Raw genomic sequence first — 25747 nt, 5'->3', positions numbered from 1 at the left:
AGGCAGGCCGAACAGGCCCCCATTAACATCGACGGGGCTGTAGTGGAGCGGGTCGAGAGTTTCAAGTTCCTTGGTGTCCACATCACCAAGAAACTATCATGGGGTCCAAACACACCAAGACAGTTGTGAAGAGGGCACGACAAAACCTTTTTATTTATTTTTTACTTTATTTGATTTATTAAATATTTTCTTAACTCCAGTTCCACTTGAACTGCATTGTTGGTTAAGGGCTTGAAAGTAAGCATTTCACGGTGTCTTCACCTGTTCTATTCGGCGCATGTGACTGTGAAGCCTATAACGTCAGAGTTGTTAATTAGTGTGTCTGTGTGAAAAGTAGGAAATTAGCGAGGCAAACCGATGGTTTCATCATTTCATTGTTTGATTCAGGTCTAGTGTGATTGAGGAAAAAACAATAGCTAACATTAGCCAACTTTTGGCCAGCTCTCTCTCTAACGGTACACCAACTGGCGGAAGCTAGCCAAGTTAATTTACTTCTGAAACGGGACAAAACAAAGACTACAAAACATTTCCATACAAACAACAGCTGTTAGATAGTAATACTAACTGCCTCATATCGCTATCTGATAGATAACTAGAGCTGACCTGGCTGTGGTAGCTACTACTAGCGAGCGTAGCTTATTCATTCACCCCAGTCGAGAGGGGATGAAACATTAGCTAACATTACTGTACATGTCAGTCACAATACTAGCTCAGCACTGCGAATAAACACTAGTTCATTTTTTTCTGTTAAGTTAAACAGAAGTTACTTTGCCAGCTACATCCGTCAACTAAAGAGTAGCTAGTGTTTGTTCTACTTACTATTAAAACTCTGTGAAAGAGTGCAACACATATACACACTGAACTATGCTCAACTCTCCTTTTCTGGTTCAGCCAGCCTTCCAGAAGCTTTGCCTCCAACCAGCATGTCAGCCCCCTCTGTGGTGTCTTCCTGGTCCTAAATCAATCCATTGTATCATAATGCAATTATATATATATATATATATATTTACATTTCAGAATGTGGTGGGGACATGACTCTCATCCCCAGTTAAAATTTCGCCACTGGCAGCATACATAAAGTGCCCATCTATACATCCCTTGCCATTTCCATGTGACAAAGACTACGGGCTTTTCAAATACATTCCTGCTCGAATTCGAGGAAAGACTGATACAGACCAAGTCGTTAACATGTGACGCCGGAGAGCGACATTGATGAGGAAGAGCCAGATGAGATGATGACCACGCTCGGTAGAGTAGCCTATTCATTCGTTTATTCTGCGCGATCTCGATTGGTCCAGAATACTCTACTGTACGGCGAGGGAGTGAATGCCGAACTAAGAGATATTTTTTGAGAAGCTCATCGGAAACTATCTTCCTCCATTTTTTAAAAATAAGAACGTCGTAAATTGTACAATTCTTGAAATAGTTCGAACCTTAGAATTATTGTCTGGTGACAGACAAGTCACTCCACCAAGGAGGTGCTGTTAGAGATTCCCTGAAAACGTTTTTTTTTAGCTGGACAATTCTAACCGAACGAGGTTGGCTCACGGAGGAGGACACACCGCGAAATTAACCGCGTGGCAAACAAAAGAAAACAGCCTTGGGTTTTGACACTTTTTGACACTGTTTACAGAAATTCAAGTATTCAGCAAGACCCCTTTGTCAACCCATGAGAAAATAGTGGATTCGCTTTTTAGGTAAGGTGCACCTGAGCGCAGGCTGTAGTTTGTCTAATTCTGTTGTGTTGTTATGCTATTGATGGATAAGACTAATGATAATGTTAAACAACACCAACATGCATTAGGTTCTGATATGTCTGGGAGTTGTGGGATTTCCCTGGAGCGAAAATCCAATTGATGTGTTATTTATAATGGCTAGGCTATAGCCTACTGATAGGCACTTGGATTGAGTAACACGTATGGTTGGCTACGTGTATCATTTTTCAAGTATGTGACGATTCGATTGATAAAAAACAACATAAAAAAAAGACATCATTGTTTATTTTGAAATAAACAATCATCATTTGTAACTAGTGACCTAGACTAAATTATAGGCTACATTGTGCAGGCTACATTTCAAGACGTTACATTTTTTTCTGTCTTAGTTAATGTTAACCAACTTGACTTAGGCAGGATACATGGCAGGGTAACTAACCTATTTGACATCCAATGGGTTAATAACTGAAAAAAGTAATGCCTTCAAAGCAGAAAACTGACAGATAACTGACACCACTTTAGGAGTCCCTCTGACACACTTTGATAACCTCCTAGGTCTGTCTGGATAAGGACAAGAATGAGAGTGACACTGATATGAAATAGCCTGCAGTAGCCTGCATATTCAGCCTAGACTCTAGAAGAGTCTCTCTCTGTTTCTTTCTGAAGCCAGATTAGTTTTAAATCCAGGGCCAACCTCCTACACTGAAAAAAAAGAAAGAAAACGCGGTCACACTTTACATCAAGTTGCACAGATACCATATAGCTAAATATAATGTACATTTCTTTATGAAATGTTTTGTTAAGTGGTAATATACTAGTAAATAATTCAACACAGAATTAGTTGAATTTCCTTCCATTAAACTGATATTTTATGAATGAATGATTCATGTCTATATTTACAGAGCAACTACATGTCATACAGGGATCTGAAGCTTCCCATGTCCATTAGAGGTTGCAAGACATGTTTTGCATCTCCCTTACCCTTGTGTTGAGCTGACAGTGTTAGTGAGATAGTGGGTCTGGTCTGAATGATTAGGGGACATAGGCTTGTGAATGAACCTTCCCTGGGCAAACAAGCCTGTCTGTCCTGATGCTATTTGACAGTTATATCTCTGGTGCCTCCTCCTCATCTCTCTCCCTGATTTCCCCCAGCCCTCTCCGTCACCCTCTTTCCATCACAGTACATCCATTCCATCACCCCTCACCTTCAAATACCTCTGCGTCTTTTCATCATTGTCACTCCCTTCTTTCTTCCATCCCTCTCTGAGAACACATCACTTTGTCTTCCTTTCATTTCATCCCAAAATCCAACCCTTTTAGAGTGTGTCCATCGACCAGACAACTCAGTCTCTCTCTCTCTCTCTCTCTCTCTCTCTCTCTCTCTCTCTCTGTGTGTGAAGTATAGTAAAAACACATTGATCAATAAGCAGAGTTGTAAGTGGACTCTGAGAGCAAAGGTATAATATTCAATACCTAAACTCGAGAAATCAATTAATCTCAATAGTCCTGCAATCATAGTATTTACAAATATTAAATCAACATTTGTTCATTTTTTTATTAGCCAAAATATTGTATTCGCCAAAATGGTTTGAATGGTCCGCTCCCTGTGGCAAGATTGTGATGTGATGGGTGTGGTACGTGTTATGTTCGTCACTGTTTTCGGACCAGGTGGGACAGATTTAGTTATTTTTGTTGTTCCGTATGCTAGTTTGCAACATTGTAGAAAATGGAAGAAGACTTGGAGGAAAAACTGAATTCGGTTTTGCCAGAAGTGTGGTCCATACACAAAATCAAGTCAATGAAGGCATTACAACTCCTCTGCTTGAACTCTCTACTAAATAAAAAAATATATATACATTTTGGCATGTCTACCTACAGGCTATGGTAAAAGTTGAGTGTATTAAGTGTGGCCGACATATTTAATGAAATTGAAAGTGGCGCAATCGATTGTAATTGTAGTTTCTCCTCTGGTGTCAATGATCGAGGATCAGGTTCATGTTCTGAACTCTCAAGGAATCTCCACCTCATTTAGGGTGTCCATCGTGGACTTCCATTGTGGACTTTTAGGGTGTCCATCATGGACTTTTAAGGTGTCCATCATGTTGTCAACTATGGACCACTTCAAGACATTGAGCCCCACATGCAGGCATATGGAAGAGCAGGGAGGGACGGCAAAAGGCCACGTGGGTCAAAATGAGTTGGAGGATGAGAAAATTGCCAAGACTCCTGAAACTTTGGTTGGCTCAGAGAAATGGCGATGCCTACTGCAAACGTCATTGTTCCGCGAGCGTCTCATTGAAATGGCTGTCAATGAGATCCCTACTGTGGTTCAATGGTGAGTTATTTGTGTGTAAAAGCATATTTTTTTGGGCTAAGTTGACTAAAACTGTCTGAGAGATATGAGGTGGGGGTGTGCTATGTGGGGAGAGAGGGGGAAGGTGGGGGCATTGCATGTGATTATTGCCATGTGTGTGTTGCCCTGCTATTATTTGACAAGTAAAACAAGTGTCTGATGGTTGAAACATGCTAATTCTTTGATCAGTTGTGTTTCTGTATGTTTGAATATATATCACTTAATTGTTGGACCTTCTCTTAAAATTACACTCCTTTAAATGAACACAAAAGGCCATGAGCTACTTTCGACATGACACATTTGTCATTGAACCAGTATTAATCTGTCCTTTATTATGACAACTAATGTATATTTTCTTGTTTTTATCACATTTCCTATAAAATGGTAAGGCAGCTTTTCGGAAGTGGTGTGGAATGGTTGGCGACCTGCGGTCGCTCTTACCATTTTCAGACCTGGCAGTCACAGCTACAGCTTTCAAGGCTACAAGGAAGAGCATCATGAAGCACCTGGGCGTTCGGCGAGGTGGTGAAAAGTCCAGACAGGGACAACATCAGACTGGCAATGAAGAAGGTGTCGTCTGACCCTGTTGAGACATTGTCATGGTTGGTCAAAGAGTTGGCCTGAGACCCCAAGGACTGTCATATACTGTAAGAGAAGTAAAGACTGTTCTTTGCTGTACAGCAAGGTTTCTCAGCGTTTCTTTGGGGAGAATTCGGTGCATCGAGCAGGAGTAGAGGACACACGGGAAAACAGTCTTTTTGTACCACTCAGAGACACCCGAGCACATACAACTGCACATCATCTCCGGTCTTGGAAGATAAGTAAATCTAATCTTCGAGTTGTGATGGCTTCTTCAGCACAGGGAATGGGGGTGGACGTTTAGGGTGTCCATCATTTCGTCAACTATGGACCACTTCAAGACATTGAGCCCCACCTATGGAAGAGCGGGGAGGGACGGCACAAGCTCATGTTCACTTATCGTGTACAATGGAAGGCAGCTTGTTGGAGTTTTGGATAAGATGAGAATGTATGTGTCAAACAGTACGAGCTGCAGGTGGGTGAAAGTGTTACATATTTTTAAAGATGTCACGCAACCAATATCACCCAAACGTGACTGCTGTGAAAATCACGCTACCTCATGCAACTGCAGAGTAATTATATTCCTTTGGAGAGGCATGCAGGACAACAATTACAACCATTACAGGCTGGTCAGTGAAGAGCGTAGGCAATACCTGAGAAAGGAATGACATGACCTTGCACTTGAGGTGGCGCACACAGGTGTTCATGGAAGTGTCTGTTTATTGCACATCATCCAATGTGGGTAACCCTGACAAAATGACCTGTCACAAGTTATTCTGAGCGCAGATTTGTTCTAACACTCATTTCAGTTCTATAAATTGAGGCCAACATTTTCATAGTTTTGTTGGGACAACTTGAGGCTTTTGCAAACATGATTGTGTATACATGAGGACTTTTACATTCTGTTCTATGACAAATTAATGACTGTAGTTAGTTAGTTCTCCTCTGCTTAACACTTCAAAAGACTTGTGTAGTCAAGGCATATTATTCAGTTCTATAAAGTATACAGCCCATCTGTCACCATTGTGCTGTAGCTATAATGGAATAGTAGCCAAATGTGACCTGTCACCCATAGTTAGTTAGTTCACACTGTAAATAAACTCATTTCAGTTCTTAAAGATTTGTTCTAACACTCATTTCAGTTCTATAAAGTATAGAGTAGGCCAACATGTGACCTGTCACCCATAGTTAGTTAGTTCCTAATGAGCATTAAAGATTTGTTCTAACACTCATTTCAGTTCTATAAAGTATAGAGTAGGCCAACATGTGACCTGTCACCCATAGTTAGTTAGTTCTAACACTCATTTCAGTTCTATAAAGTATAGAGTAGGCCAACATGTGACCTGTCACCCATAGTTAGTTAGTTCCTAATGAGCATTAAAGATTTGTTCTAACACTCATTTCAGTTCTATAAAGTATAGAGTAGGCCAACATGTGACCTGTCACCCATAGTTAGTTAGTTCCTAATGAGCATTAAAGATTTGTTCTAACACTCATTTCAGTTCTATAAAGTATAGAGTAGGCCAACATGTGACCTGTCACCCATAGTTAGTTAGTTCCTAATGAGCATTTTGAATATCTCCCATTTCTCCTTCACTGGACTTCAATAATCAACATTTGGAAACATCAAAGTTTAGTGGATTGTAAGACTCTATTGTAAATGAACTTGTAGTTGCCTTTTTTGGGGGGATGAAATAAGAAACAATCAAGTGTACTACTATAAACTTTACACAACTTTTAAAGTGGGAAAGTGCGGGCTTTTCCCCCAGTGTTGGCCCAGAGAATTGGCTACAGCAGTTGTTACTGCTCGTACGGTGTACACATCACTGTGTACATTTCACGTCTTCCTATATAACGTTTCAGACAGCAGGAAGCATGTTAATAGTACATCAAATTGTATTGGTCACATACACATGATTAGCAGATGTTATTGTGGGTGTAGCGAAATGCTTGTACTTCTAGCTCCGATAGTGCAGTAATATCTAACAAGTAATATCTAACACATTACACAACATATACACACAAATCTAAGTAGGAATGAATTAAGTTATAAACATATGGACAAGCGATGTCAGAGCGGAACGGACTAAGATACAGTATAGAATACAGTATATACACTGTACATATGCGATGAGTAATGCTAGATATGTAAAGATTATTAGTGACTAGTGTTCCATTCCTTAAAGTGGCCAGTGATTTCTAGTCTATGTCTATAGGCAGCAGCCTCTAATGTGCTGGTGATGGCTGTTTACCAGTCTGATGGCCTTGCGATAAAAGCTGCTTTTCAGTCTCACATTTCTGAAAAAAAAAAAAAAACCTTATTTACATATGTATTCAGACCCTTTGCTATAAGAATCTAAATTGATTTCTGGTGCATTCTGTTTCCATTGATCATCCTTGAGATGAATGTGAGAAACTCCCCAAATACAAGTGTGCCAAGCTTGTAGCGTCATACCCATGAAGACTTGAGGCTGTAATTGCTGCCAAAGTTGCTTCAACAAAGTACTGAGTAAAGGGTCTGAATACTAATGCAAATTATATTTTTAAACAAACATTTCTAAAAACCTGTTTTTTCTTTTTCATTATGGGGTACTGTGTGTAGATTGATGAGGAAACTATAATCCATTGTTTATCCATTTTAGAATAAGGCTGTAATGTAACAATGTGGAAAAACTCAAGGGGTATTAATACTTTCCAAATGGACTGTATTTAGGCTTGCCATAACAAAGGGTTTGAGTACTTATTGACTCAAGACATTTCAGCTTTTCGTTCTATAAACATGATTCCACTTAAACACTATGGGTTATTGCGTGTAGGCCAGTGACACAAAATCTCAATTTAATCGTTTTTAAATGCAAGTGGTAACCCAACAAAATGTGTACAAAAATCAAGGGGTGTGAGTACTTTCTGAAGTCACTGTAATTAGCCTGCGAATGGGCTAGCTAACCAACTAGCTCAGCATTTATCAAGCCTAGCTAGCTGGATTCTCTCACTCAATAGCTTACCATGCCTTTATGACCAACTCGACATTCCTCTTGCCAATCTCAGTGGACTCATTTTTGCCTGGTTCTGTCTCTTGGTCTCCTTCTAGGTTCCAAATTCTATGGCTGTTGTCCGGTGCTTCATTGTCAAAAGAAACACACTCTTAACACATTCACCTGTACAGCCAGGCAGTCAAGTAGTCTAGTAAAGGATGTGGTCATGCTATATTGGCACTCTACACTTGAGACAGTAATCAATTAAATAAATGTTTGAAAAAATGTATAAACTTAAGGCAGACCAAGTGAAGGGGAACAAAGTTAAACCTTGGATTTGGAGGTTTAAATATATCCCTCTGGTGGCCGAGTTGACTTATTTTAAGAAATGCCGTTGGTTTGTGGAGAAAATGTTTAAAATAGTTGATAGGTTAATGAGGAATAATCCCTGCTACTTGGTTGAGGTTAGCATAGGGCTAAATATCCCAGATTATCTAATGGGCACAGCTAAGATGTAGCATTTTATCACAGGCAACTACAGCAGTTAATTTAATTTTGCGATCTTTAAACTTAGTCTAAAACTTTAACTGTTCTAATGGCCCCATTTTGTTTTGAAAGTCTTTGTTTGTTTATGAGTCTGGATGTGTTTTATAAGTCTGGATGTACACAGCAAATAGGGGGGGGGTACAGTGTCTTTTTTTATTTTCATTGAACACATTACAGAGTACACTACTGTGAACCATAAATCATTTCCAGATATTGAAGCAGCGTTGGACATGTTTTTTCTTCTTCTTCTTTTCTCTTGTGGGCGAAAAATCTTCATCGATGTGTTTATGTTTCAGCTTTTACTCAGATTTGTCTGATTGCATGATATCGCCAACTGGTCATTCTCACCTGCACATTTAGAAGAGAATGCATGGGGAAAATGCACCACGAATCAAGGTTATCAGAAATCCACACTGACACACCTAGAGGAATTGCTGCGGCAAATTAACAGTACATCAATGTCTGCGGTTGTCAAGGGGAGAGATGAGAGGGAGGGAAGGTGGAAATGAAAAGCCATTTAGTAAGTGTGTGATTTTATAGGGTACATGGTGTCTTACAGAACAGGTGCAACTTTCTCTCCTCTGGGAAATTCAGAGAAAAATAATACACCTGTTTTCTTTAGCCCTCCTACTGTTCCTGTTTTTAACTCAGAGCTACTTAATCGCTGCAATTTTCTCACTATGTTTTCCACCACATTAGTGAAGCTCCCCTGAGCACCTTTACTCCTAGCCCCGTCTGACTCTTGTCTGTCTGCCTTCCTTCCTGCCTGTCTGACAGAAAGTAACAGGGTGTCAGAGAAAGAGAAACATAAAAGGGGCAGAGAACAACAAAGAGAAGGAGAGACTAAGAGCGAGCCAAGGACAGGGACATTGAGATTACGGCTGACCCCATTTAGTCGAGCAGTTGTAAAAATCTAGAATTGTTTTGGCAGATCTTGATTGATCTGTCTCAGTGGACTAATCCACTGTGGAGGCACCGGGGACACCAGTATCACCAGTAGTACATTTACCATTAATTCCTGTCATTTCTCATCTACAATGTTTGTTTGGTTACCATCGTTTCTGTTAATGCATTCAATATATTATTATGACAGGCTTTTACTGTTCTAATTGTCAGAGTGGACATGTTTGAAGAGGGTACAACCTAGGCTACACTTGTGAGAAACAAGTTTTTGTTTATTTCATTCCATCTACAAGTTGTCAATTCTTTCATTATGTTGTTTTTCGGAGCGCCCCTGTCAATGTTGAGTAAGGACGCGCACCTGATTACGCATAGAAGTAGGCCTAGGCTACCTAGCCTGTGTGCAAATGTAGGCTTTTTAATGTGCCCATTTGGGGATCTGATACTATTTCTGATTGTCTTAACACACCACCACTAATGAGCTTCTCAAAGTTTTTCTTCACCTCAAATAGCAAGTAAACAAAGACGTTTTTTTTTTACATCCATTGAGAATGACAATAGTTCCTCAATGTAGCCTATTTGAAAGATCTTTCCAGTTCTCTCCGTTTTGATAACCACTCTGTGTGTTTGGGAAAAAAATGTAATGAGCTGATTTGGTGGAAACATCGTGAATAGGCCTACCTGATTACTCAGCCTACAAGCTGTGTCTATCCTACCTGATTACTCAGCCTACAAGCTGTGTCTATCCTACCTGATTACTCAGCCTACAAGCTGTGTCTATCCGGAGCTCAGGGCTAGGGAAACTCTGAGGGTAGAGGATATTTAAATACAATGTTGCAAGTTTGTTAGAGCAAGCTTTCAGGCTGGACCAAGTTGATAGTTGATACAATGTTTCAAGTTCCTTGCAGACAGGCCAATGTGATTTATTTTTAATCAGGATATTTTCTACCTTCAGGCTGCAAAGTTTTTATATTGTTGGCTTTATGTAGGCTATTTTTTTACATAGTTGGCAATGGAAATAAGTTACTTTCAGATTTGTATAATTTTAATTTATATTTAGATGGAATTGTTATGAACCACACAACAATGATTTTGAGATACGAAGACTTTGTTTTAAAAGAAATGAAACTGTTCCACAAACATTTGCATATGTTAATCATCACTGGTACGCAGATCAGTAGAAATTATAAATTGGCACAACATAACATATATATAGTTCTCTCAGAAACTGTCTCTCAAGCCTCATCCATGCCAGAATAGGCACTCATTCTGTCCCTTTCACCTGCTAGGTGTCACTCACAGTGTGCATCCCAAATGAGTGGGACCTTGTCAAAGGTAGTGCACTTCAGGGGGTGCCATTTGGGACACAGGCACACCAAGTCTGCTGTGACAGACTGTGTAACCAGCAGATCCAGAGTGACTTACGGGAGCAATTAGGTTTAAGTGCCTTGCTCAATGGCACTTCAACACATTTGTCACCTAGTATGCTCAAAGATTCGAACCAGCGCCCTTTCAGTTAGTGGCCTAATGCTCCTAACCACTAGGCTACCTGGCCCCTGATGTGTCCTGCTGGGTGTAGTATTTGTCAACATGTCAGAGACAAGGTATTGCAATCGCAGCCCCAGACATCTCTGCCACTTACGCCCAGAGGGAAGGGTCAAATATTGACACTGCACAGCTCTGTGGTTCCCACATCAACAGGCAATGCACCAAACTGATGTTACATCACCCTGCAAAGTGACATTTACATGCTAGCTCAAAGTAAATTAATGCTTACCATGACATTTAGGCTACAGATGTAGGATCTTAACTTGACCTATATTGTCACAGCAAAATAATCCTGCAGCAACAGGATTTGAATATTTAGGCCATAATCTTGCTTGATTGGTGGTTAGGCTATTAGCTGGCCAAAAGCAGGCTACATGAAAAGTGCAATACTGTTAATATAACCATGTGTTAGTGTGGCTTTTCAGTGAATTTCTATAAATAAAAAAGCTCATCTGCATTTCCTGTGGTGCAGATTTTTTTTTACATCCTTAGTGTCTATACACAATTGTACAGTTTTGAATTGCATTAGTATGTTTTGGATCCATATTGACTTGATCTCTTTATGAAATGTCACATGTAGTAATAGAGAACTCTCTTCTCTGTCTGCACACTATTTAGAGTTAGGTTTAGAATTCAAGTGTCACTCCACAATAATATAGTAGTTGACAATACAAATTGCAGATTTTAAAAGCAATATTCTGGACCAATCAAATAGAGTTTTGATGTCACAGGGATATTTCATCTCACAGCCGAGCTCACTTCATATTCCAACAGGAAATATATCCAATCTCAATCCAATCACGGATCGTCACCTTCAATGCAAAAAAAACAACAACATTCATTCAGAAATGGTCATTTCCTGTGTGTGTGTGTGTCTGTGTCACCCACTGGTGTGTGGGTGTGTGTCTTATGTAAACCGATTTGGAGGTTTGACAGGCAACACCCTGGAAAGATGTTTATTTAGTCTTAAACCGTCACACAGGGTTATATAAATGTGCCGTCATCCACCATGTAGGTTTTTTAAAGCACCTATGTGCTTCAGACATCTGTGTGGTTGAAAGTAGATTAGCCATGTATGGACTCTTGAGGCAGAAGTACTGCAGGATTAATTCATAGCATGAAATCATGTTCCAAAAATAAATGAAATCATGTTTTTTTTCTCCCTCATCCATTCCTGAAAGGAGAAGATCAGTGTCTGTGTGCTCTATAATTTGATCAATCGGTGCATGTTATGCCTTTCATACGCACTGCCTCTAATTCGGATTTCTTTGGTGAAACGATTGCTTTGCAATGTCATATCATTTTTTAATTTAATTGAACATGAGTTGCTTCTGCTGCAAACCAATATAGACAAAAGCGTAATCTAATATTGTATTATACTACATGGAAACCGTAATATTACACAAACAACCAGCTAGAGCTGGTATAGCCAGCTTCTTCTGTTCTTAGGAGGCTTTTGTTGGTGTAGCGGTTGATGGTCCATGATAATGATAGTTGGTTGACTCATGACTGCTGGATTATGTATTATAACAGATCCCTTCAGAGATTGGATTACAGTTGGATATTACACCCAGCCAGCTCGAGCTACTGTAGGCTAGCCGGCCTCTTCTAGTCTAGTAGGAGGTGCTTCTGATGTCATTACTGTTGATGGTCCATGATAATGATAGTTGGTTGACTCGTGACTGCTGGATTATGTATTATAACAGATCCCTTCAGAGATTGGATTACAGTTGGATATTACAGTTGGATATTACACCCAGCCAGCTCGAGCTACTGTAGGCTAGCCGGCCTCTTCTAGTCTAGTAGGAGGTGCTTCTGATGTCATTACTGTTGATGGTCCATGATAATGATAGTTGGTTGACTCGTGACTGCTGGATTATGTATTATAACAGATCCCTTCAGAGATTGGATTACAGTTGGATATTACAGTTGGATATTACACCCAGCCAGCTCGAGCTACTGTAGGCTAGCTGGCCTCTTCTAGTCTAGTAGGAGGTGCTTCTGATGGCATTACTGTTGATGGTCCATGATAATGTCTTTGTTGATGTATTCTAACAGATTCCTTCAGAGACTGGATCACAGCGGTGACGTTAACCTTGTTTGAAAAGTACACATAAGACCCAGTCTAAATCGGCTCTGAAAACAGCGGCTCCGTAGTTCTTTAGTTTGGGCTTTGGTCTACTCTCCAGATGGGCTGTACTCTACCCAGCGGTGCTGAGGACATTACAGTGTGCACAGAATTTCTGACAATTATTAGATCAATGTACCTGCTGTCATGACCTAACCAAATAGACAACCTTTCTGGGGGTCATGTGAAGTCGGGGGTGTCTGCTGGCAGCTGTTATGAAATATCGATGTAGGCGTTTCATGGTAACACTTTACGCTACAGTCCAAACACAACTGGTATTTTTTTTGGTATATACTGAAAACAACCTGGTAACAAACAGTCATTTTTTTTATATCAATTTCAAAGATCGATGAATCGCAAATGAAGTCATTGTTATTCATTTAACCTTCTGCCATGTTTACCATAGTGTTAAGTTTTCTTCTGTCGAAGGAGAGGAGGACCAAAATGCAGCGTGGTTATTTCGATACATCTTTAATAAAAGATAAACACGAACAATACGAAACAATAAATGTGAAAAACCTAAACAGCCTTATCTGGTGCAAACAAACAGAGACAGGAACAATCACCCACAAAACACTCAAAAGAATATAGCTGCCTAAATATGGTACCCAATCAGAGACAACGATAAACACCTGCCTCTGATTGAGAACCACTCCAGGCAACCATAGACTTTTCTAGACAACCCCACTAACCACAATCCCATAACCTATAAAAAAACCCCTAGACAAAACACACCACATAAATAACCCATGTCACACCCTGGCCTGACCAAAATAATAAAGAAAACACAAAATACTAAGACCAGGGCGTGACACGTAGTATGTACACAATATCAAGCATAGCTATATGCATGATTAGACTAAGTCCTCAAGGTATGTTTATTTATTTATTTCACCTTTATTTAACCAGGTAGGCAAGTTGAGAACAAGTTCTCATTTACAATTGCAACCTGGACAAGATAAAGCAAAGCAGTTCGACACATACAACGACACAGAGTTATACATGGAGTAAAAACAAACATACAGTCAATAATACAGTATAAACAAGTCTATATACGATGTGAGCAAATGAGGTGAGATAAGGGAGGTAAAGGCTAAAAAAGGCCATGGTGGCAAAGTAGATACAATATAGCGAGGAAAACACTGGAATGGTAGATTTGCAATGGAAGAATGTGCAAAGTAGAAATAAAAATAATGGGGTGCAAAGGAGCAAATAAATAAATAAATAAATAACATAAATTAGGGAAAGAGGTAGTTGTTTGGGCTAAATTATAGTTGGGCTATGTACAGGTGCAGTAATCTGTGAGCTGCTCTGACAGTTGGTGCTTAAAGCTAGTGAGGGAGATAAGTGTTTCCAGTTTCAGAGATTTTTGTAGTTCGTTCCAGTCTATGCTGTAGCATAGTAGAGAAAATGAAAATCCTTCCATTTTAAAGGCCCTGTTCAGTCAAAAACACAATTTGCATTTGTTTTATATGAAAACTCAGCAAAAAAGAAACGTCCTCACTGTCAACTGCGTTTATTTTCAGCAAACTTAAAATGTGTAAATATTTGTATGAACATAACAAGATTCAACAACTGAGACATAAACTGAACAAGTTCCACAGACATGTGAGTAACAGAAATGTAATATTGTGTCCCTGAACAAAGGGGGGAGTCAAAATCAAAGTAACAGTCAAGTTTGTGGCCACCAGCTGCATTAAGTACTGCACTGCATCTCCTCCTTACCCCACTCTTCCACCAAGGCACCTGCAAGTTCCCGGACATTTCTGGGGGTAAAGGCCCTAGCCATCACCCTCCGATCCAACAGGTCCCAGATGTGCTCAATGGGATTGAGATCCGGGCTCTTCGCTGGCCATGGCAGAACACTGACATTCCTGTCTTGCAGGAAATCTCACACAGAACGAGCAGAGCAGTATGGCTGGTGGCATTGTCTTGCTGGAGGGTCATGTCAGGATGAGCCTGCAGGAAGGGTATCACATGAGGAAGGAGGATGTCTTCCCTGTAACGCACAGCGTTGAGATTGCCTGTAATGACAACAAGTTCAGTCCGATGATGCTGTGACACACCGCCACAGACCATGATGGACCCTCCACCTCTTCAAATCGACCCCGCTCCAGAGTACAGGCCTCGGTGTAACGCTCATTCCTTCTATGATAAATGTGAATCCGACCATCACCCCAGGTGAGACAAAACCACAACTCGTCAGTGAAGAGCACTTTTTGCAAGTCCTGTCTGGTCCAGCGACGGTGGGTTTGTGCCCATAGGCGACCTTTTTGCCGGTGGTGTCTGGTGAGGACCAAACAACAACAGACCTACAAGCCCTCAGTCCAGCCTCTCTCAGCCTATTGCGGACAGTCTGAGCAGCAAGTGGCTGGAGTTGAGACAGTATGTTGGCAGCAGCAAGTGGTGTTAGTGGTGGCTGTTAAACAGTCTGATGGCCTTGAGATAGAAGCTGTTTTTCAGTCTCTTGGTCCCTGCTTTAATGCACCTGTACTGACCTTCTGGATGATAGCGGGGTGAACAGGCAGTGGCTCAGGTGGTTGTTGTCCTTGATGATCTTTATGGCCTTCCTGTGACATCGGGTGGTGTAGGTGTCCTGGAGGGCAGGTAGTTTGCCCCCGGTGATGCGTTGTGCAGACCTCACTACCCTCTGGAGAGCCTTACGGAGCAGTTGCCGTAACAAGCGGTGATAGAGCCCGACAGGATGCTCTCGATTGTGGATCTGTAAAAGTTATGAGTACTTTTGGTGACAAACCAAATTTCTTCAGCCTCCTGAGGTTGGCCACGCAGTGGTGGGTGAACAGGGAGTACAGGAGAGGGCTCAGAACGCACCCTTATGGGGCCCCAGTGTTGAGGATCAGCGGGGTGGAGATGTTGTTACCTACCCTCACCACCTGGGGGCGGCCCGTAAGAAGTCCAGTACCCAATTGCACAGGGCGGGGTCGAGACCTAGGGTCTCAAGCTTGATGACAAGTTTGGAGGGTACTATGGTGTTAAATGCTGAGCTGTAGTAGATGAACAGGAATCTGACATAGGTATTCCTCTTGTCCAGATGGGTTAGGGCAGTGTGCAGTGTGGTTGCGATTGCGTCGTCTGTGGACCTATTGGGGCGGTAAGCAAATTGGAGTGGGTCTAGGGTGTCAGGTAGGGTGGAGGTGATATGGTCCTTAACTAGTCTCTCAAATCACTTCAGGATGACGGAAGTGAGTGCTACGCTACGGGGCAGTAGTCGTTTAGCTCAGTTACCTTAGCTTTCTTGGGAACAGGAACAATGGTGGCCCTCTTGGGCCTGCAGCCTTGTGAGGGTTAACACGTTTAAATGTTTTACTCACGTCGGCTGCAGTGAAGGAGAGTCCACAGTTTTGGTAGCAGGCCGTGTCAGTGGCACTGTATTGTCCTCAAAGCAAGCAAAGAAGTTGTTTAGTCTCTCTGGGAGCAAGACATCCTGGTCCGCGACGGGGCTGGTTTTCTTTTTGTAATCCGTGATTGACTGTAGACCCTGACACATATCTCTTGTGTCTGAGCCGTTGAATTGTTTGATTGCCTTGCGGAGGGAATAGCTACACTGTTTGTATTCGGTCATGTTTCCAGTCACCTTGCCCTGGTTAGAATCAGTGGTTCGTGCTTTCAGTTTTGCACGAATGCTGCCATCAATCCACGGTTTCTGGTTTGGGAATGTTTAAATAGTTGCTGTGGGTACAACATTGCCGATGTACTCGCTCACCGAATCAGCATATTCATCAATGTTGTTGTTTGACGCAATGCGGAACATATCCCAATCCACGTGATCGAAGCAATCTTGAAGCGTTGAATCAGATTGGTCAGACCAGCGTTGAACAGACCTGAGCGAGGGAGCTTCCTGTTTTCGTCTCTGTCTATAGGCAGGGAGCAACAAAATGGAGTCGTGGTCAGCTTTTCCAAAAGGAGGGTGGGGGAGGGCCTTATATGCGTCACGGAAGTTAGAATAACAATGATCCAGGGTTTTACCAGCCCTGGTTAAACAATCGATATGCTGATACAATTTAGGGTGTCTTGTTTTCAGATTAGCCTTGTTAAAATCCCCAGCTACAATGAATGTAGCCTCAGTTTACATAGAGTCAAATAAAGTTTGTTCAGGGCCGTCGATGTGTCTGCTTGGGGGGGAATATATGCGGCTGTGATTATAATCAAAGCGAATTCTCTTGGTAGATAATGCGGTCGACATTTGATTGTGAGGAATTCTAAGCCAGGTGAACAGAAGGACTTGAGTACCTGTATGTTGTTATGATCACACCACGTCTCGTTAATCATAAGGCATACCCCCCCGCCCCTCTTCTTACCAGAAAGATGCTTGTTTCTGTCAGTGCGATGCGTGAAGAAACCAGCTGGCTGTACCGACTCCGATAGCGTGTCTCGTGTGAGCCATGTTTCCGTGAAGCAAAGAACGTTACAGTCTCTGATGTCTCTCTGGAATGCTACCCTTGCTCAGATTTCATCAATCTTGTTGTCAAGAGACTGGACATTGGCGAATAGTATGCTCGGGAGCGGTGCGCGATGTGCCCATCTCCGGAGCCTGACCAGAAGACCGCTTCGTTTGGCCCTTTTATGGCGACGTTGTTTTGGTTCGCCGGCTGGGATCCGATCCATTGTCCTGGGTGGTGGGCAAAACAGAGGATCCGCTTCGGGAAAGTCGTATTCCTGGTCTTAATGATGGTTGACGTTGACGTTGCTCTTACATCCAGTATTTCCTCCCGACTGTATGTAATAAAATGTAAGATTACCTGGGGTACCAATGTAAGAAATAACACGTAAAACAACTAAATACGGCATAGTTTCCTAGGACTGCAAAGCGAGGCAGCCATCTCTGTCTGCGCCGGAAGATGAAGGAAGTTCTGTGAAGTTATTTGGATTTTTATGAATTATCTTCGAAAGACAGGGTCCTGACAAAGGGACGTTTCTTTTTTGCTGAGTCTATATACACACTATGAGGTTGGAATAACACTGTGAAATTCTGAACATGCTGATAATGCCCTTTTTGGTGTAAGAGATGTTTGAAAATACATTTTGCTTTGGATGGAGTTTTGGCCTAACACGGTGACATCACCATGCGGTAAATTATACTGAGCAAAAATATAAATGCAGCATGCAACAATTTCAACGATTTTACTGAGTGACTGATTTCCTTATATGAACTGTAAATTGAAATAAATGCATTAGGTCCTAATCTATGGATTTCACATGACTGGGCAGGGGCGCAGCCATGGCTGGGCCTGGGAGGACATAGGCCCACCGACTGGGGAGCCATGCACAGCCAATCAGAATACGTATTTCCCCACAAAAGGGCTTTATTACAAACAGAAATACTCCTCCAGTTCATCACTGTGTGAGTGGTTGGTCTCTGCCGATGAAGAGGTCCTGGGCTGGCGTGGTTACACTTGGTCTGCGGTTGTGAGGCTGGTTGGATTGGGCATACTGCCAAATTCTCTAAAATGACATTGGAGACAGCTTATGGGAGAGAAATTAACATTAAATGGATCTGTTAACAGCTCTGGTGGATATTCCTGCTGTCACATTCTGACCTTTATTTCCTTTGTTTTGTCATTATTTAGTATGGTCAGGGCGTGAGTTGGGTGGGCAGTCTGTGTTTGTTTTTCTATGTTTTGGGGTATTTCTATGTTTCGGCCTAGTATAGTTCTCAGAGGCAGGTGTTATTATTTGTCTCTGATTGAGAATCATACTTAGGTAGCCTGGGTTTCCCTGTGTGTTTGTGGGTGATTGTTCCTGTCTCTGTCTTTGCACCAGATAGGGCTGTTTAGGTTTTCCATGTTTATTGTTTTGTAGTGTTCATGTGTACATTAACGTATTAAAAGAACCATGGACACTTACCACGCCGCATATTGGTCCTCTAATCCTTTTCGCCTCTCCTCTTCGGAAGAAGAGGAGGAAATCCCTGACACCTGCAGTCGCACCCTCAAAACTTGCACACTCCCTCTGTGGCATTGTGTTGTGTGACAACTGCACAGTGGCCTTTTATTGTCCCCGGCACAAGGTGCACCTGTGTAATGATCATGCTGTTTAATTATCTTATTGATATGCTACACCTGTCAGGTGGATGGATAATCTTGGCAAAGGAGAAATGCTCACTAACAAATTTGTGTACAACATCTCTGACAAAATAAGCTTTCTGTGTGTATGGAACATTTCTGGGATCTTTTATTTCAGCTCATGAAACATGGAACCAACACTTTACATGTTGCGTTTATATTTTTGTTCAGTATAGGTAATAGACCAATAAGAAAGAGTTCCAAACCTTCTCAGAAGCTATTTTTGTTCAGTATAGGTAATAGACCAATAAGAAAGAGTTCCAAACCTTCTCAGAAGCTATTTTTGTTTCCTTTTACCATTTTAATTTAAATGACAGTAAGGTGCTTAATTGTTAGCCGGAAATGATTTGTTATTAACATATAAACGGCTGCATTGGACCTTTTAATGTGAAGTTATAAAGGAAGGTTTAATTGTCTCATCAGGGAACCGCTTGATCATCATTCTTACACACAGACGCCCCTCTATAGCTTTGAATGATTAGTATGAGATAAATTAATCTATGCAGGGCCATTAAGGCCACATGCTGTTTTTTTTTTCATTAGCCAGATATGCTAAATGGGTTGCAATATAATAGCTGTCATAAAGGCTATCGGAATGTAATTTCTGAAGGGGAGGCAGGGGAGAATTTATATGAAGATGGGAGGCTAGGTAGGTAAACACTATTATTCTGTGGGCGATATACAGGCATTGATTGAAGCTCAATCAATCTCCCTACCATCATATCTAAGCCAATATGACACCAATATCGATAAACATTCGCAAATCACCTTGTTTGGAGTTATACAACACACTCCCTGCCTCTCGTCATGAGCCGTCCATCCGTTACCGAGAACTACATACCGCATTTTGTTAGCATTAGGAAAAAAATAAAACGTATTGCCCAGAACAAGCTCAATATCTATGCGTCAGATAAGAACGAGACTACAGCATCCATAAAGTGACCATTAGACTTCCCTCCTTTTGGACTGATGTTTGTAGGGGCAACAGTTATGTTTAAATATAATTTAAATCGCTCATGTGCACATTTGAGTTTTTTAAGAAACAGCGATGTAGCATTTTTCTAGCACCTTTTTGGAGCATTTCTGACAATTTCAGAGTTCTATTTAACCAGGTCAGTAACTCGGTTGCTCGGCAACAGCATATCAGCATGCTGTTAGCTAACGTTAGCCTGCTTGTCCAAAATCAAGCAGCTAAACTCTGTAGCTAGCTAGCTAACACTGGACAGCTGAAATCTAGATGGGTAGCTAGCTAATGAACAGGCAACGAAAGATAGCTTGCTATATTTGTTGTAGGTTTGTACAAAAATAACTTCAGCCATTAGCTAGCTATTTTTTTAAATGTTTTATTTTTTTATTTCACCTTTATTTAACCAGGTAGGCTAGTTGAGAACAAGTTCTCATTTGCAACTGCGACCTGGCCAAGATAAAGCATAGCAGTGTGAACAGACAACAAAGAGTTACACATGGAGTAAACAATTAACAAGTCAATAACACAGTAGGAAAAAAAGGGGAGTCTATATACATTGTGTGCAAAAGGCTTGAGGTAGGCGAATAATTACAATTTTGCAGATTAACACTGGAGTGATAAATGTTCAGATGGTCATGTACAGGTAGAGATATTGGTGTGCAAAAGAGCAGAAAAGTAAATAAATAAAAACAGTATGGGGATGAGGTAGATAAAAATCGGTGTGCTATTTCCCGATAGACTATGTACAGCTGCAGCGATCGGTTAGCTGCTCAGATAGCAGATGTTTGAAGTTGGTGAGGGAGATAAAAGTCTCCAACTTCAGCGATTTTTGCAATTCGTTCCAGTCACAGGCAGCAGAGAACTGGAACGAAAGGCGGCCAAATGATGTGTTGGCTTTAGGGATGATCAGTGAGATACACCTGCTGGAGCGCGTGCTACGGATGGGTGTTGCCATCGTGACCAGTGAACTGAGATAAGGCGGAGCTTTACCTAGCATGGACTTGTAGATGACCTGGAGCCAGTGGGTCTGGCGACGAATATGTAGCGAGGGCCAGCCGACTAGAGCGTACAAGTCGCAGTGGTGGGTGGTATAAGGTGCTTTAGTGACAAAACGGATGGCACTGTGATAAACTGCATTCAGTTTGCTGAGTAGAGTGTTGGAAGCAATTTTGTAGATGACATCGCCGAAGTCGAGGATTGGTAGGATAGTCAGTTTTACTAGGGTAAGTTTGGCGGCGTGAGTGAAGGAGGCTTTGTTGCGGAATAGAAAGCCGACTCTTGATTTGATTTTCGATTGGAGATGTTTGATATGAGTCTGGAAGGAGAGTTTACAGTCTAGCCAGACACCTAGGTACTTATAGATGTCCACATATTCAAGTTCGGAACCATCCAGGGTGGTGATGCTGGTCAGGCGTGCGGGTGCAGGCAGGGAACGGTTGAAAAGCATGCATTTGGTTTTACTAGCGTTTAAGAGCAGTTGGAGGCCACGGAAGGAGTGCTGTATGGCATTGAAGCTCGTTTGGAGGTTAGATAGCACAGTGTCCAAGGACGGGCCGGAAGTATATAGAATGGTGTCGTCTGCGTAGAGGTGCATCAGGGAATCGCCCGCAGCAAGAGCAACATCATTGATATATACAGAAAAAAGAGTCGGCCGGGGATTGAACCCTGTGGCACCCCCATAGAGACTTCCAAAGGACCGGACAGCATGTCCTCCGATTTGACACACTGAACTCTGTCTGCAAAGTAATTGGTGAACCAGGCAAGGCAGTTATCCGAAAGACCGAGGCTACTGAGTCTGCCGATAAGAATATGGTGATTGACCGAGTCGAAAGCCTTGGCAAGGTCAGTGAAGACGGCTGCACAGTACTGTCTTTTATCGATGGCGGTTATGATATCGTTTACTACCTTGAGCGTGGCTGACGTGCACCCGTGACCGGCTCGGAAACCAGATTGCACAGCGGAGAAGGTACGGTGGGATTCGAGATGGTCAGTGACCTGTTTGTTGACTTGGCTTTCGAAGACCTTAGATAGGCAGGGCAGAATGGATATAGGTCTATAACAGTTTGGGTCCAGGGTGTCTCCCCCTTTGAAGAGGGGGATGACTGCGGCAGCTTTCCAGTCCTTGGGGATCTCAGACGATATGAAAGAGAGGTTGAACAGGCTGGTAATAGTGGTTGCGACAATGGCGGCGGATTGTTTCAGAAATAGAGGGTCTAGATTGTCAAGCCCAGCTGATTTGTACGGGTCCAGGTTTTGCAGCTCTTTCAGAACATCTGCTATCTGGATTTGGGTAAAGGAGAACCTGGAGAGGCTTGGGCGAGTAGCTGCAGGGGGGGGCGGAGCTGTTGGCCGAGGTTGGAGTAGCCAGGCGGAAGGCATGGCCAGCCGTTGAGAAATGCTTGTTGAAGTTTTCGATAATCATGGATTTATCGGTGGTGACCGTGTTACCTAGCCTCAGTGCAGTGGGCAACTGGGAGGAGGTGCTCTTGTTCTCCATGGACTTCACACTGTCCCAGAACTTTTTGGAGTTGGAGCTACAGGATGCAAACTTCTGCCTGAAGAAGCTGGCCTTAGCTTTCCTGAATGCGTGTATTGGTTCCTGACTTCCCTGAACAGTTGCATATCGCGGGGACTGTTCGATGCTGTTGCAGTCCGCCACAGGATGTTTTTGTGCTGGTCGAGGGCAGTCAGGTCTGGAGTGAACCAAGGGCTATATTTGTTCTTAGTTCTCCATTTTTTGAACGGAGCATGCTTATCTAAAATGGTGAGGAAGTTACTTTTAAAGAATGTCCAGGAATCCTCAACTGACGGGATAAGGTCAATGTCCTTCCAGGATACCCGGGCCAGGTCGATTAGAAAGGCCTGCTCACAGAAGTGTTTTTGGGAGCGTTTGACAGTGATGAGGGGTGGTCGTTTGACTGCGGCTCCGTAGCGGATACAGGCAATGAGGCAGTGATCGCTGAGATCCTGGTTGAAGACAGCAGAGGTGTATTTGGAGGGTCAGTTGGTCAGTTGGTCAGGATGACGTCTATGAGGGTTCCCTTGTTTACAGATTTACGGTTGTACCTGGTGGGTTCCTTGATGATTTGTGTGAGATTGAGGGCATCTAGCTTAGATTGTAGGACTGCCGGGGTGTTAAGCATATCCCAGTTTAGGTCACCTCACAGAACAAACTCTGAAGCTAGATGGGGGGCAATCAATTCACAAATGGTGTCCAGGGCACAGCTGGGTGCTGAGGGGGGTCGGTAGCAGGCGGCAACAGTGAGAGACTTATTTCTGGAGAGAGTCATTTTCAAGATTAGTAGTTCGAACTGTTTGGGTATGGACCTGGAAAGTATGGCATTAGACTGCAGTAGACTGCAACTCCTCCTCCTTTGGCAGTTCTATCTTGACGGAAGATGTTATAGTTGGGTATGGAAATCTCAGAATTTTTGGTGGCCTTCCTGAGCCAGGATTCAGACACGGCAAAGACATCAGGGTTAGCAGAGTGTGCTAAAGCAGTGAGTAAAACAAACTTAGGGAGGAGGCTTCTGATGTTGACATGCATGAAACCAAGGCTTTTTCGATCACAGAAGTCAACAAATGAGGGTGCCTGGGGACATGCAGGGCCTGGGTTTACCTCCACATCACCCGCGGAACAGAGGAGGAGGAGTAGTATGAGGGTGCGGCTAAAGGCTATCAAAACTGGTCGCCTAGAGCGTTGGGGACAGAGAATGAAAGGAGCAGATTTCTGGGCATGGTAGAATATATTCAGGGCATAATGCGCAGACAGGGGTATGGTGGGGTGCGGGTACAGCGGAGGTAAGCCCAGGCACTGGGTGATGATGAGAGAGGTTGTATCTCTGGACATGCTGGTTGTAATGGGTGAGGTCACTGCATGTGTGGGAGGTGGGACAAAGGAGGTATCAGGGGTATGAAGAGTGGAACTAGGGGCTCCATTGTAAACTAAAACAATGATAACTAACCTGAACAACAGTATACAAGGCATATTGACATTTGAGAGAGACATACAGTAATCACAGTTGTTGAATTGGGAGAGCTAGCTAAAACAGTAGCTAAAACAGCAGGTGAGACAACAACAGCTAATCAGCTAGCACAACAACAGCAGGTAAAATGGCGTTGGCTAGGCAGGGGAGGTCGGATTAACTACACACAGAGCCTGAGTGCGGCTGGGGCCGACAGATAAAACATAAACAAGCAGAATGGAGTACCGTGATTAATGGACAGTCTAGCATGCAACAGCTATGTAGCCAAGTGATCAGTGTCCAGGGGGGCAGCGGTGGATGGGGCAGGGAAGCTGGACTGGCGAGTGTTATCCAGGTCAAAAAACAGTTAGCAGTGGCGAACAATGACTAAATAGCTTGTAGCTCGTTAGCTGGTTAGCTTCTGGAGGTTCTTGAGTGAGCCAGACAACAACAGCTGACCTCAACACAGATTCTAGCTAACAATAGCTAGTTCATGTCCAAATTCCAGTCCTACATTTTTCCACACTACTAACTTACATCAATTCAAAACCAACACCAAACTTTGGAAAAATGGACACATTCCTACTTTACTATGCATGCGATGGGCTTTTGCAATGCTAGCTAGTCCAAGCTACATTTCACTGTCAGACAGGACAGATCAAACTCAAACTGCTGAGAAAACACATTTCTAGCTATAGTAAACTCATGTAAACTCGTACATCGCCTTGGTCCGTACAATCGCCCTTATTTTAGCACCCTAAAAATGTAATATTTCCAGATCAACTGTAATGTCAGTACCATTGTAAAGCACAATTTCTCCCCTTTCCAACAAAATAAATGGCATGACCTAAACGCTGCCCGTTGCTGCATAATTCAAGCAGGCAATGAGCCCCGTCGAGTGTTTTTAAAAATGGCAGGTGGGGAAGCGAAACTAATGCGTGATAGTGAGAAGGAGAGATGTCGTGTGGGAAAATTGCTTTTTTTCACTCAATCTGTTCAACTTATCACCTTATTGCCTCTAAAATGTAAATAAAACACTATAAAGAGTTTATATAATGTGTCATTATAATGTGTCGAATTTGAATTGGGTTTTTAGGGCGGTGCTAAAGTGATCTTAGAAGTAAACAGCGGCTTTGAGAATGACGATCGCATGCAATGATGATGCAAAAAATGACTAGGTATCCCCCCTTACCCCCGTCACTGTACTTTTCTTGTTTTTAAACGATGAGAGAAGTGCTACACCTGGTGGAGAGAGATTGTAAGACAGAAATAGTTGCTTTATGCGTGCTGTACGTTACGACATGACACGTCTACATGTAACGGAGGGTCAGTTTTTTAAACTTTTCTCCAATACTATAGAGCCATTACCATGTCGATCAACGCTTGAATAGAAACCTAGTTCACACCCCAGATTTTGATGTCAACACAGTCGCTACAGTCCCATTAGTTTTCTTTGTAGCCTCGTTTGAATGTTGCGGTTGCGCACATTTGTACGGAATGGGGGGGCTCTGTTGTCCACTGACATCCGTGTGCAAATGCATGCTTGCTAGCATCAGAAAAACTCACCAGTTTAACATCCATATTACATTCCAGTATGTTCTTTCTCCTGTGACATTTTAATTCAAATGTGTACTGATCAACACGTGTTAGATTTGACAACAACTCTGCCGTTCACACCTTTGAAGCTAGCCACAATAAGGATTAGCCACAATTTGAAGTTCGCCTTCAAAAATAAAAGTCACCTGTTGAAAGTGATTCACATTGATACAAATAGTGGAATCATGCCATATTTGGACTAGATAATACTAAACAGGTCAGGATGTTATATAAATTAAACAAAAGACAATAAAATCTGTTGTAATCACACTATGGATGTAATATACTGTACTTTAGGATTGCATTACATCTCTTTTTTTAAACCTTTATTTAACTAGGCAAGTCAGTTAAGAACAAATTCTTATTTCCAATGACGGCCTAGGAACAGAACA

The 25747-nt window shown here is 42.3% G+C and overlaps 1 protein-coding gene across 1 annotated transcript in view; it reads left to right on the top strand.

The window, feature by feature from the left end:
• Positions 1-1173: 1173 nt before the first annotated feature.
• The window catches only part of LOC118358852 (cAMP-specific 3',5'-cyclic phosphodiesterase 4B-like), a 280803-nt gene continuing 256229 nt past the window's right edge, over positions 1174-25747 (top strand). Inside the window, exon 1 of the mRNA XM_052480087.1 lies at positions 1174-1697. The gene's annotated coding sequence lies outside the window, so the exon portion shown is untranslated. The remainder of the gene's footprint in view (positions 1698-25747) is intronic.

This window comes from Oncorhynchus keta, chromosome 26 (genome assembly GCF_023373465.1).
Source record: "Oncorhynchus keta strain PuntledgeMale-10-30-2019 chromosome 26, Oket_V2, whole genome shotgun sequence".
Classification (NCBI taxonomy): domain Eukaryota; kingdom Metazoa; phylum Chordata; class Actinopteri; order Salmoniformes; family Salmonidae; genus Oncorhynchus; species Oncorhynchus keta.
This window is presented reverse-complemented; position numbering and strand designations above follow the sequence as displayed.